This window comes from Rhinolophus sinicus, linkage group LG06, assembly GCF_036562045.2.
Source record: "Rhinolophus sinicus isolate RSC01 linkage group LG06, ASM3656204v1, whole genome shotgun sequence".
Taxonomy (NCBI): Eukaryota; Metazoa; Chordata; class Mammalia; order Chiroptera; family Rhinolophidae; genus Rhinolophus; species Rhinolophus sinicus.
In genome coordinates, this window is record NC_133756.1 from 80,305,048 (window position 1) to 80,318,532 (window position 13,485).

The window sequence follows — 13,485 nt, forward strand, 5'->3', positions numbered from 1 at the left end:
GCCGCCAGCGAGAATATAGTGGTATGAGTCCCCTATCTATGGCTCCGTCGGTGTTCCCTTTTGGCCTCACCATAGCCTGCGTTCTTATGTGGGGAGCGGGACCAGAGACCCCACATGACACCCTGCATGACACTGGCACTGAGCTTGGGGCTTTATAGCTTCTATTTAATACTATAACAACCAATGGGAAATGTACTATAATGATTCTCGTTTTTCAGATAAGAACTGAGCAGCTCTACCCAAGGTAACAGAAAGCAACTAGCCAACTTGGGAATTGCCCCAGGTCTGTCTGAGTCTACAGCTCATGGTCAAACCCTTCTGCTGTGGACAGGCTGGGCCCATGACTGGGGCAGTGAGCAGAGTGTCCACAGATTGTTCCCTACTAGTTCCTCCCCATCACCCCACAAAGTGTTCCCAGACTTGCACCTTATAGGCCCCTGCTCCTCGGCCCTCAGAGAGAGTTTCACCCACGGGGACTAGTTCCCAGGCACTGCACACTGTGGGCACCACAAACTGTGACACCACAGCAAGCCAGGGAACTTAAAAAAAAAAATTACTTTTTGTTATGGAAAATTTCAGAAGCTGATATAATGAACCCAATGTATCATCACCCAGCTTTAAAACACATCAACATTTTGCTAATTTCATTTAATCTATTCTCCCCGACACAAATTTCTTTTTTTTTCTTTTTTTATTTTTTTTATTATCAATTTTTTTCCCCAATTACATTTGACATTCAATATTATTTTATATTAGTTTCAGGTTTACAACAAATTTCTTTTTCTGAAGTGTTTAAAAGCAAATATCACACATTATTCATTTCACCTGTAAATTTTTCAATATGTATCTCTAATAGATAAGGACTTCTTTACCTTTAACCTAATAACAATGCCATAAACACACATCACAAAATTAACAAGCTTCTCAATATTATCTAATACTCAGTTTATGTTCAAATTTCCCCCGTTGCCTCACAAACAACTTTTTATAGTTGGTTTATTCAAATCAGGATGCAAACAAGGCCTATCCACTGCATGTGGCTGATGACTCACTACCTTCTTCAGTAAGGTCATCTGTAGTATAGGATGTCCCACATTCTGGATGACTGATTTCATTCTCATTGTGTGTTTAACATCCTCTTCAATTCCTGAGAGAGCGTCGCAAAAGTATAAAATAGATCACATAGCTCTCCTGCTTAAAACCCTTCTGTAACTTCCTGTGGCCCTGAAAACAAAATCCATAGCCCCTTCTTGGCCCATAAGGATCCACCATGCAATCTGGCTCCTGATTTCCTGATTCCTCTCAGACGTCACCTCCTTCCTTTTCACCCCCTCCTGCTTCAATGTTTACTCCAGTCATAGGGGCTACCTTTCCTAACTGTGAAACTTGGGGGGGGGAGGGCAGGTGACATTGCAGACCTGGTTCCTTCTCCCTGGAGCACTCCCACTCAGCTCCACTGCTGGGCCGCTAGCCAGATCTTTCTCATCTTTCCACCTGCCTTTATGTCCCCTGCCCAGGGAGAGACCTGCTGTGTCCACGCTACCTAAAGTAGATCCCCATCTCAGTGGCTCCCTGTCTCAGTCTCTTTTTTGTGTTCATTGCACTTCTCAGATTCTGTAGTTACTTTTGCTATGTTTGTTTCCTTGATTTTTAACTGTCTCCTCCCTCCTCTACCACCCAGAATGCAAGTTTCTGAGGGTAGGACTGATTCTGGTGTTTCTGAGGCCTAGAACTGGGCTTGGAACATAGATGTTTGATAGGATAAATGGAAGGGAGCGAGGAGAAAGAAAAGGTTTATTTTTCCAAAAGTTCACAGTCTGGTTGGAGAGGCAGGGTAATAATGAGAATGCAAGATCTTTTAATCAGTTAATCAATTAACACTTTTCGAGGCACGGAGGAGATATCTTCGGTGTTAACAGTGCTCAGTTAAAAGATAACGGGGTGCATTCTCTAAGGATGGAAGCACTCATGCAGGGCTTCTTGGGGAGGGAGTCCTGAGCTCAGCTTCCATCAGTAAAACTCTCTTAGCTTTTCTTGGTGCCCTAGGGTTCCAAAGGAAGCCTGGGAGGCAGGCAGAGCCAATGTTATGATTCTCCCCTTTTGAGAGATAAGGAAGTTGAGACTCAGCTATTTGCCCAGGTCCCAGGGCTAGTAGGAGACAGAACTGGGACTGGAGCCCATACGTTATGACTCCTCTCTTGCCTGCTGGGCAGGCAGGCACTGCGTGAGGGGGAAGTCAGAAGGAAGGGAGGGGGCAAGGACGACCTGGGCAAAGGCCAGAGAAGGGGCCTCTGGAGGCCAGAACTGTAGACCGTCGGTGGGAGAGACTGTCAGTCAGCTCTGTCCCAGCAGGTGGGGCATCTCAGGCCTGGACCCCTGTGCCTGGCGCTATGCTGCAGCCTCTGGAAGCTTCACACCCCAAACCTCAGGCTCCCTGATTTATGGCTTAGTTATTTTTAATTTAGACAAAAGATCTTATTTGGCCCTTTACGGTCCCATTCAGTAGAGATTTTTGTCTTTTTGCTAAAGCTATCTGTTTTTGCTGTTTTATTCTTTAGCTTTTTTTTTCTTTCTGGTCTTATTTATTACTTTTTTCTTTTTGTATCTAAATGAAAACAGAGAGGCAACAGTGTCACTAAGGTGAGGCCGAGGGGGAGGCTAATGAAACCTGGGACCCCAGAGCATGAGCCTTGGCCCCCACTGTGGTCCCCCGGAAAGACCAATGTTCCTGTTTTAAGGAGCACAGGGATTCAGGAGCACAGGGATTCACAGGGCAAATAAACTTCACAGAAGGTAATATTAGCCCCTACACAGACCAGAGGACTTACTGGAACAGGGCCTTTTAACAGGGCCTATTTCTGGGAGGATAAGTGACATCTTGATTAATCCATTTTGACATGAAGAAACTTGATGTGGCCTCTAAACCAGCTATTAAACTTTTAGCTTGCTCTCATTGCCAAGTTATGAGCAAAGCGGTCTGTTCACCCCATCCACAAACCCCACCCTAGTACCAAGTAAGAGTAAAGAGTCTCTACAGCACACATTTCAGGGTAATAAGTAAGCAGCATTCTGGTGTAGCTGCATTAAAATGTCTGTCAAACCTGAGGCATTAAAATGTCCTTCCATTCTAATGTTTGGAGTTTTGTTTATTTAGATATATGGGCACCCTTTGAAAACATAGTGTAGTATATATCTTGAAATATGAAGACATGGTTTCACGCTATCAATTCCATTCTGTCTCTTACATTCCTCCCCTCTGGATTGCTTGTGAGACCTTCCCAAATTGCGGAACATAGACACAGTTCATTACTTCTGATGGCTGCATGGGGTTTCATCAGATGCACACGCCACATTTTGTTTACCCATCCCCCAGTGAAGGACACCAGACCGGCTCAGATCCTGACCATCATGACTTGCACATGTCTCTTGTGGGCCTACAAGAGACTCTCTGAAATCATACACCCAACAATGAGTGCCAGTGACCAGGTGAAGGTGCAGACCCTCAGTACAAGATTGGCCAGACTTCTCTGCGTCATGGCTACACTTCCCACCAACAGGGACTGAGGTGTTTCTCTTTCCCACCTCCTCACTAGTAATTGATATGATCCCAATATTCTAATTTTTGACAGTCTGAGGAGGTACCTTCTTATTTTAATTTGTGTTAAAGCAACTGTTCATATAGTTATTACCGTACTTTGCCATATATAATGCGTTCTCAAGTATAATGCACACCTACGTTTTTGGACCAAACTTTCAGGGAAAAAGTCTTTCTTTTTAATTTTTTAATTCAAATTTTTATTTGTTTACATTTAGGTATTTGTTTTTGTATTATAAAGGAATTTTAGCATTTATTTTTTAACATTATGGTACAATAAATTTTATGTAACAAATAATTACAAAACACAAGAACAGATACAAGGTACAAGAAATTTTATGTACCGGTAACAAATTTATGATACTTACGCATTATAGAAGGCCAAGAACTCTTCATCACTGAAAGTTCATCATAAGGGTCGGCCCAGTGGCTCAGGCTGTTGGAGCTACGTGCTCCTAACTCCGAAGGCTGCCAGTTCGATTTCCAGATGGGCCAGTGAGCTCTCAACCACAAGGTTGCCGGTTCAACTCCTCGAGTCCCCAAATGGATGGTGGGCTGCGCCCCCTGCAACCAGCAATGGCAACTGGACCTGGAGCTGAGCTGCGCCTTCCACAACTAAGACTGAAAGGACAACAACTTGACTTGGAAAAAAGTCCTGGAAGTGCACACTGTTCCCCAATAAAGTCCTGTTCCCCTTCCCCAATAAAATCTTTTTTTTAAAAAAAAGGTGGCAATTCAAAAAAAAAAAGGAAGTTCATCATAAGTTCAACAAAAGTGATTATCATATTACAGGCTATTATTTTGCGTACAGATATCATTATTGATTTCTAGAGTTACATTTTTAACTCATAAGTATAAATAAAAGAATTAAAAATATGTATACTTGTACAGATACGGAATTAGTACTACCCATGTATAGTGCGCATTCTTATTTTTTCCTCAAAAATGGGGGCAAAATAGTGTGCATTATACACAGCAAAATATGGTGGTTCTTCAAATAGCCACTTTTGTGAATGGCCTATTTATAGCCTATTCCCTTTTATCTATTAGATCCTTGTGTTTTTTGTATGGATTTGCAGTTTTTTGTACATGCTGGATATTAAACCTTTGTCAGCTTTAGACATCTAAAAATATCGACTCCCAGTCTGGTACCTCTGTTAATTTTGTTTCGACTGCTTTTTTTGTGTGTGTTTTTTTTAATCAGAAATCTCTAATGCCGATGTATTCAAATCCATTTATTTTGTGCCTTATGATTTGTATAGGGTTTTTCAAAAACATTTTCAAAGAAATGCTCACTTTGAAGTCCTTAGTTTTTGTTTGTTTGTTTGGTTGTTTGTTCGTTTGTTTTTTATTCCTAGGTATTTTATTCTTTTTGCTGCAATTGAAAAAAGGAATTGTTTTCTTGTATTTCTTTTTCTGAGATTTCATTGTTAGTATATAGGAATGCAATAGACTTTTGTATGTTGATTTTGTAGCCAGCAATTTTACTGTATTTGCTGATTATTTCTAATAGCTTTTTGGTGGAGTCTTTAGGGTTCTCTATTTATAGCATCATGTCATCTGCAAAGAGTAATAATTTAACTTCTTCATTCCCAATTTGGATGCCTTTTTTTTCTTTCTCTTGCCTGATTGCTCTGGCAAGGACTTCCAACACTATGTTGAAAAGCAGAGGTGATAGGGGACAGCCCTGTCGTGTTCCTGAATGTAGAGCAAAGGGCTTCAGTTTTTCACCATTAATTATGAGATTAGCTGAGGGCTTGTCATATATGACCTTTATTATGTTAAGGTATTTTCCTTCTATACCTATTTTATTAAGTGTTTTAATCATAAATGGATGTTGTATCTTGTCAAATGCTTTTTCTGCATCAATTGATATAATCATATGATTTTTGTCATTTATTTTGTTTATGTGATGTATCACATTGATGGATTTGCAGATGTTGAACCATCCTTGTACTCCGGGGAATAACCCCACTTGGTCGTGATGATGAATAATCTTTTTAATGCATTGTTGTATTCGATTTGCTAGAATTTTATTTAGGATTTTTGCATCGGTATTCATCAGAGATATTGGTCTGTAGTTTTCCTTTTGTGTGTTGTCCTTACCAGGTTTTGGTATCAGGGTAATGTTGGCCTCATAAAATGAGTTAGGGGTACTGTCCCTTCTTCAATTTTTTGGAAGAGTTTGAGCAGGATTGGTATTAGATCCTCTTTGAAGGTTTGGTAGAATTCACTAGTGAAACCATCTGGTCCTGGACTTTTGCCTTTGGGAAGGTTTTGGATGACTGATTCAATTTCGTTACTGGTGATCGGTCTGTTTAGATTTTCCAGTTCTTCATGGTTCAGCATTGAAGGCTATATGTTTCTAAGACTTGTCCATTTCTTCTAGGTTATTGAATTTGGTGGCATATAGTCCTTCATAGTATTCTTGGATGATCCTTTGTATTTCTGTGGTGTCCGTGATAACTTCCACTTTTTCATTTCTGATTTTGTTAATTAGTGCCTTCTCTCTTTTTATCTTAGTGAGTCTTAGTGAGTCTAGCCATTTTGTTAATCTTTTCAAAGAACCAGCTCTTTGTCACATTAATTTTTTCTATTGTCTTTTTGTTCTCTATTTCATTGAGTTCTGCTCTGATTTTTATTATTTCCTTTCTTCTGCTGACCTTGGGTTTTACTTGTTCTTCTTTTTCTAGTTCTTTAAGGTGTAACATGAGGTTATTTATTGGGGATTTTTCTTGTTTCTTGAGATTGGCCTGTAATGATATAAATTTCCGTCTTAAAACTGCTTTCGCTGCATCCCAAAAATTTTGGTAGGATGTATTTTCATTGTCATTTGTTTCTATGTATCTTTTGATCTCTCCTCTAATTTCTTCTTTGACCCAGTCATTCTTTAAAAGTATGTTGTTTAATCTCCATGTATTTGTGTTTTTTCCTGCTTTCTTTTTGCAGTTGATATCCAATTTCAAAGCCTTGTGATCAGAGAATATGCATGGTATGATTTCAATCTTCTTAAATTTGCTGAGGCTGATTTTATGTCCCAATATATGGTCTATCCTTGAGAATGTTCCATGTACACTAGAAAAGAATGTATAGTCTGATGTTTTAGGATGAAGTGCTCTATAAATGTCAATTATGTCCATTTCATCTAATGTGTCATTTAGGGCTACTATTTCGTTATTTATTTTCTGTTTGGATGATCTATCCATAGCAGTCAATGATGTATTTAGGTCTCCTCCTATAATTGTGTTTTGGTCAATTTCTCCCTTTAGTTCTGTTAGAAGTTGCTTGGTATATTTCGGTGCTCCCTGATTGGGGGCATAAATAATGATGACTGTTACGTCTTCTTGTTGTATCGTCCCCTTAACATTATGAAATGTCCATCTTTGTTTCTTGTTATCCTTTTCACCCTGAAGTCTGCTTCATCTGATATCAGTATGGCTACACCTGATTTTCTCTGGATACCATTTGCTGGAGTGTCAATTTCCACCCTTTCACTTTGAGTCTGTGCTTGTCCTTGTAGCTGAGATGCGTCTCTTGGAGACAGCATATGGTTGGGTATAGTTTTGGATCCAATCTGCTACTCTGTGCCTTTTTATTGGTGAGTTCAGTCCATTTACATTTAGGGTGATTATTGATATGTGAGGATTTCCTGTCATTCTTTCTTTAGTTTTCTGGTAAGGCTGTGTCTCCATTGTTTCTTTGCCTTTTTGTTGTTGTCTATTATTTCTGTGTGGTGGTATTCTATGATGTTTCCCTCTGTTTCTTCTTTTATTACAGTATATATTTCTGTTCTGGATTGTTTTGGGGTGGTTACCCTTAAGTATATGTAAAAGAAAGTTTGATATTTAGAGTATTCCATTTTCTTCAGCACGCTTACTTTCTCCATTCCCATATTCTGGTTCAGGCCTTTACTCTCCCCCTTTTTATGTTTTGGTTGCCACAAATTGTCCCTGTTGAAGGTGTTCGAGTAGTTTCCTTTAGTATTTCTTCTAGTGCAGGTCGTATGTTAGAAATTCCCTCAGCTTCTGTATGTCTGGAAAGGTCTTTATTCCTCCTTCATATCTAAAGGATATCTTTGCTGGATATATTATTCTTGGCTCATAGTTTCTCTCTTTCAATAGTTTGAATATTTGGTTCCACTCCCTCCTGGCTTGTAGTGTTTCTGCTGCAAATCTGATGATAATCTAATGGGCTTACCGTAGGTTACCGTCTTCTTTCCCTGGCTGCCTTGAGGATTCTGTCTTTGTCGTTGATTTTAGACAGCTTCAATACAATGTGCCTTGGAGAAGGCCTGTTGGGATTGAAGTAATTAGGTGTTCTATTTGCTTCTTGGATTCGATGATCCAGTTCTTTCCACAAGTTTGGGAAGTTCTCGTCAACAATTTGTTTGAATACATTCTCTGTTTCCTTCTCTCTTTCTTCTCCTTCTGATATGCCCATTATTCTTATATTGCTCTTTCTGATGGAGTCAGAAAGTTCTTGTAGAGTTCTTTCATTTCTTTTAAGTCTCAAGTCTCTTTCTTCTTCCATCTGTGTCATTTCCAGGTTTCTATCTTCAATGTCACTGATTCTTTCCTCCATCTTGTCAACTCTACTACCTAAGCTGGTTATTTCATTCTTAATTTCTTCTATTGAGTTCTTAATCTCCAGAAATTCTATTTGGTTCCTTTCTAAAATTTCAGTCTCTTTCGTAAAATGCTCATGTTGTTCTTTGATTGTGTTTCGGAGTTCATTGAACTGCCTGTCTGTGTTTTCTTGCATCTCGTTGAGTTTTTCAGAACTGCCATCTTCAATTCTCTGTCATTTAAGTCACATATTTCCATATCTTTAAGTTCCTTTTCTGGAGACTTTTCACTTTCTTTCTGATCTGTCTTGTTGCCTTGGTTATTCATGGCAATTAATGATTTATTATTTCTCTTCCCAGACATCTACAGGAGGGGCTTCTGCAACAGGTTGATAAGAAGAGGTCTTTCTTTTGTTTTCCAGTACTTGTTGGTAGAATGTTTTATTTTCTCTCCAACTGCAGCCTTTTTTTTCTCTCTCACACGGTAGTGCTATGTTTTCTCTGCACTATTCCTGCTTCTCACACAATGGGGGGATTCCCTGGGAGATGGGCTTCTCCTCTGTTAATAGTTCACCTGGGTCACAGGGCGCAGTGTCCCGGTGGGTATGCGGAGAGCTTTTGATGTTCCAAAGCTCTTCCTGCACCAGATTCAGAGCCCGTGTGTTTCAGCAGTTCTGTTTACTCCTGCAGGGATCTGCCCAGATAGGTGGGGTCAGGGGCAGGGTGAGTTGTGAGAGGTGGCCCAGAGCAATGGCAGCGACCACCACCACAGCCGGTCCTGTTTCCACAGCTCCCTCCCCTTTGCCAGAACTAGTTGGGCTGCAAATCTGTGTCTGCAGACCACAGTTCTCAGAACTGCAGATTTTCTGTTGTTTTGATCTGACACTGCTACTGTTCTGCTTCTAGCACTGGACAGGTGGAGTCGGGATGAGCTCTGGGAGGGCAGGGAGTGGGTGGCTAGTCTCAGTGCCTAAGGCTTCTGTTCTCTGCTCGGCAGTGAGGGGTTAAACCACCGTTTTCAGCCTTCTTCCCTCAGTCTTTGCTCCGAGGTCTCTGCTGTGAGCGTTAGGTTCAGCCGTGTTATATGCTGTCCCCTCAGCCCTGTGGGCCATAAACAGAGCCCTAGGAAATCCGAGTTCTTCCCTCTCATGGGACTGTGTTAGTTCTGGGATGCAGTGAGCTTGAAGCACTGAGCTAGGTCTGCGTCCTTTGCCTGCGTGGCTCCGTCTCCGCACTTCTTTTTTCCCTCCTCCCCTGCTCGTGCAATTTTCCCACCTTTAGGTGAGTTCAGTAGTGAGCTTCTTTGTCTTGCCTGTCTGCTGTGCAGGGGGTCCTTTGTGGAGTTATAGCTGTTCAATTTGCTATAAATTCCAGTGGATATTTCCAAAGGCTCACCTCACGCCACTATTTTGATGACCCATTGGGTTGTTTGTTTTTATGTTGTTGAGTTGAATGAGGTTTTTATTAATTTTGGGTATTAACCCCTTATCAGATGTGTCATTCACAAATATCGTCTTCCATTCAGTAAGATGTCTTTTTGTTTTATTGATGATTTCCTTTGCTGTGAAACAACTTTTTTGTTTGATGTAATCTCATATGTGTATTTTTTCTTTTTCTTCTCTTTCCTGAGGGGATATATCAGTAAAAATATTACTAAGGGTAATGTCTGCAAACTTATCTCCTATGTTTTCTTCAAGGAGTTTTATGGTTTCAGATCTTACATTTAAATCTTCAATCCATTTTGAATTTATTCTCGTTTATGGCATAAGGAGGTGATCCAGCTTCAAGTTTTTGCATGTGTCTGTCCAGTTTTCCCAGCACCATTTATTGAATAGACTGTCTTTTCTCTAACGTAAACTCTTGCTTCCATTGTCATATATTAAATGACTATATAGGTATGGATTTATTTCTGGGTTGTCTATTGTGTTCCATTGATCTATGTATCTGTTTTTATGCCAGTACCATGCTGTTTTGAGTACTGTAGACTTGTGGTATGATTTGATGTCAGGTAGCATGATGCCTCCCTCTTTGTACTTATTTCTCAAGTTTGCTGTAGCTATTTGGGGTCTTTTATGGTTCCATACAAATTTTAGGATATATGTTCTATTTCTGTGAAAAATGTCATTGGTAATTTGATTGGAATTGTATTGAATCTATATATTTCCTTAGGTAATATGGACATTTTAACTATATTAATTCTTCCTATACATGAACATGGTATGTGTTTCCATCTATTTGTATCTTCTTTCATTTCTGTCCTCAGTTTCTTACAATTTTGTTTGTACAGGTCTTTACTTCTTTGGTTAAATTTATTCCTAATTATTTTATAGTTTTTGAAGCAATTGTAAGTAGAAATGTTTTCTTAATTTCTCCTTCTGATAGTTCCTTGTTGTTGAATACAAGTGCAACTTATTCTGAATATTAATTTTGTATCTTGCTACTTTACTACATTCATTTATCAGTTCTAATTGTATTTTGGTGGAGTCTTTAGGTTTCTTTATATATAGTATCAGGTCATCTGCATATAATGACACTTTTACTTCCTCTTTTCGGATTTGGATGCATTTTATTTCTTTTTCTTGTCTGATTGCTGTGGCTAGAACTTCCAGAACTATGTTGAATAAAAGTGGTGAAAGTGGGCAAACTTGTCTCGTTTCTGATCTTAAGGGAAATGGTTTTAGCTTTTCCCCATTGAGTATGATGTTTGCTGTGGGTTTATCATATATGGCCTTTACTATGTTGAGATATGATCCCTCTATTCCCACTTTGCTAAAAGTTTTTATCGTAAATGGCTGCTGGATTTTGTCAAATGCTTTTTCTGCATCTATTGATATGACCATGTGATTTTTATCTTTCATTTTGTTAATGTGGTGTATCAATTGATTTGTGGATATTGAACCAATCTTGCATACCAGGAAAGAATCCCACTTGATCATAGTGTATGATCTTTTTAATGTATTCCTGAATTCTGTTTGCTAATATTTTGTTGAGGATTTTTGCATTTATGTTCATTAGGGATATCAGCCTGTAGTTTCCCTTTTTTGTAATATCTTTGCCTGTTTTGGGGATCAGGGTGATAGTGGCCTTGTGAAAAGAGTTTGGGAGACTTCCCTCGGTCTGGATTTTTTGGAATAGTTAGAGGAGAATTCTTTTTTGAATGTTTGGTAAAATTCACCTGTAAAGCCCTCTGGCCCAGGGCTCTTACTTATTGGGAGCTCGTTGATTACTGATTCAATTTCACTGGTAGTAATCGTCTATTCAGATTTTCCGTTTCTTCTTGATTCAGCCTTGGAAGGTTGTATGCTTCTAGAAAATGATCCATTTCTTGCAGATTGTCTAATTTTTTGGCATATAGTCGCTCATAGTATTTTTTAAATTTTTTGTATTTCTGTGGTGTCTGTTGTCACTTCTCCTCTTTCATTTCTGATTTTATTAATTTGGATTCTCTCTCGTTTTCTTGATGAGTCTGGCTAAAGGTTTGTTGATTTTGTTTATCTTTTAAAAAAAAAACCTTCTCTTGATTTCATTGATTGTCTGTATTTTTTTTTTTTGGGGGGGGGAGTCTCTATTTCATTCATTTCCACTCTGATCTTTATTATTTTCTTCCTTGCACTCCCTTTGGGCTTATTTTGCTGTTCTTTTGCCAGTTCCCTTAGGTGTAAGGATAGACGGTTGATTTGAGATTTTTCTTGTTTCTTTAGGGAGGCCTGCATTGCTATGAATTTCCCTCTTGGGACTGCTTTCACTGTATTCCATAGGTTTAGGGTCATTTTGTTTTCATTTTTGTTTGTCTTGAGGTATCGTTTTATTTCTTCCTTGATCTCATTGTTGACCCACTCTCTATTTAGTAACATGTTATTCAGCCTCCATGTATTAGAAAAGTCGCTGATAGTCTTATGGTAGATCCCTTGTAAGTAAGTACAGTGGTACCTCGGTTTTCGAACATAATCCATTCTGGAAGACCATTCGAGTTCTGAAACATTCAAAAACCGAGGCACAGTTTCCCCATAGAAAGTAATGCAAAAGGGATTAATTTGTTTGAGACCTTTAAATCAACACCTAAAACTGCAAATTTAGCATGAATTTTACTATCTAATGATTCCATAGGTCCATAATATTTACAGCATTCGTAAACCAAAATGTTCGTCAATGGTGACATTCGAAAACCAACGTAGCACTGTAGCTATCTCTTGCTGCATTCTCTCTTTGTCTTTAACCTTTGCCATTTTAACTATAATGTATCTTGGTATGGACCTGTTTGGGTTCATCGTATTTGGAACTCTCTGTGCTTCCTGGGCTTGTATGTCAATTTCCTTCACCAAGTTAGGGAAGTTTTCTGTCATTATTTCCTCAAATATGTTCTCGATCCCTTGCTCCCACTCTTCTCTTTCTGGTATTTCTATGATGCACATGTTGTTGTTCTTGATGTTATCCCACAGGTCACTTAAACTATTTTCATTGTTTTATTATTTTTTCTTTTTGTTGTTCCGATATGCTATCTTGTGTTCTAAATTGCTGATTCAATACTCTGCTTCATCTAAACTGCTGGTAATTCCTTTGAGTATGTTCTTCATTTCAGTTATTGTATTCTTTAATTCTGACTCGTTATTTTTTACAATATCTGTATCCTTCTTTATGTTTGCCATCTCTTAGTTGAGATTCTCACTAAGTTATTTAAACATTCTTATAATCAGTGTTCTAAACTCTGTCCCTGATAGCTTGGTTGCCTCTGTCATTTAGTTCTTTTCTTCTGATCTGTGATTTGGGACATGTTTCTTTGTTTCCTCATTCTGGCTGTCACTCTGTGTTTGCGTCAATGTATTAGGTAGATTCTCTATGTCTCTCAGTCTTTCCTGGGTGGTCTTATGTAGTATCTGTCCTTTATATTGGAATTGCACAGTCTCCCTCTTCTCCTGTGTCTGTGTTCCAGAGGTGTCCCTTTGTCCTATTGAAGTTGAACTTTAATTGCTTTTGGCTTGTCAATGGGTGAGATTGACCCCCAGGCTGACTAGCTATGAAAATTGGCTATGCCCACAATGTATGAGCAGTTGTGTGAGGGCTTGGCCTTTGTGGGCTCTTGTGCCTGTAGAGAATTCCCTTTGGGTGTGTCACTTGTAGGTCAAACCCGGTAATTCTCTGGTTTGGTCTGGAGTTGGTCTCTGGGTATGTTGATTCTTGTGCCTCTTAGGCTGTGCTCTCATGCAGCGCATTTTCAGAACAAAACAAACCAACAAGTACAACAACAAAAAAAAACAAACACACTCACGTGTAAAAATAACCAACACTCAACACAAACAAACATATCAAAAATACGAAAAACAGGCAA

At 39.1% G+C, this 13,485-nt stretch overlaps 1 long non-coding RNA gene across 4 annotated transcripts in view; it reads right to left on the bottom strand.

The window, feature by feature from the left end:
* Positions 1 to 728: 728 nt before the first annotated feature.
* The window catches only part of LOC109437220 (uncharacterized), a 234,836-nt gene continuing 222,079 nt past the window's right edge, over positions 729 to 13,485 (bottom strand). For all 4 annotated transcript variants that reach the window (XR_012497361.1, XR_012497365.1, XR_012497362.1 and 1 more), the window contains one exon: positions 729 to 4,216. This is a non-coding gene — a long non-coding RNA (uncharacterized LOC109437220). The remainder of the gene's footprint in view (positions 4,217 to 13,485) is intronic.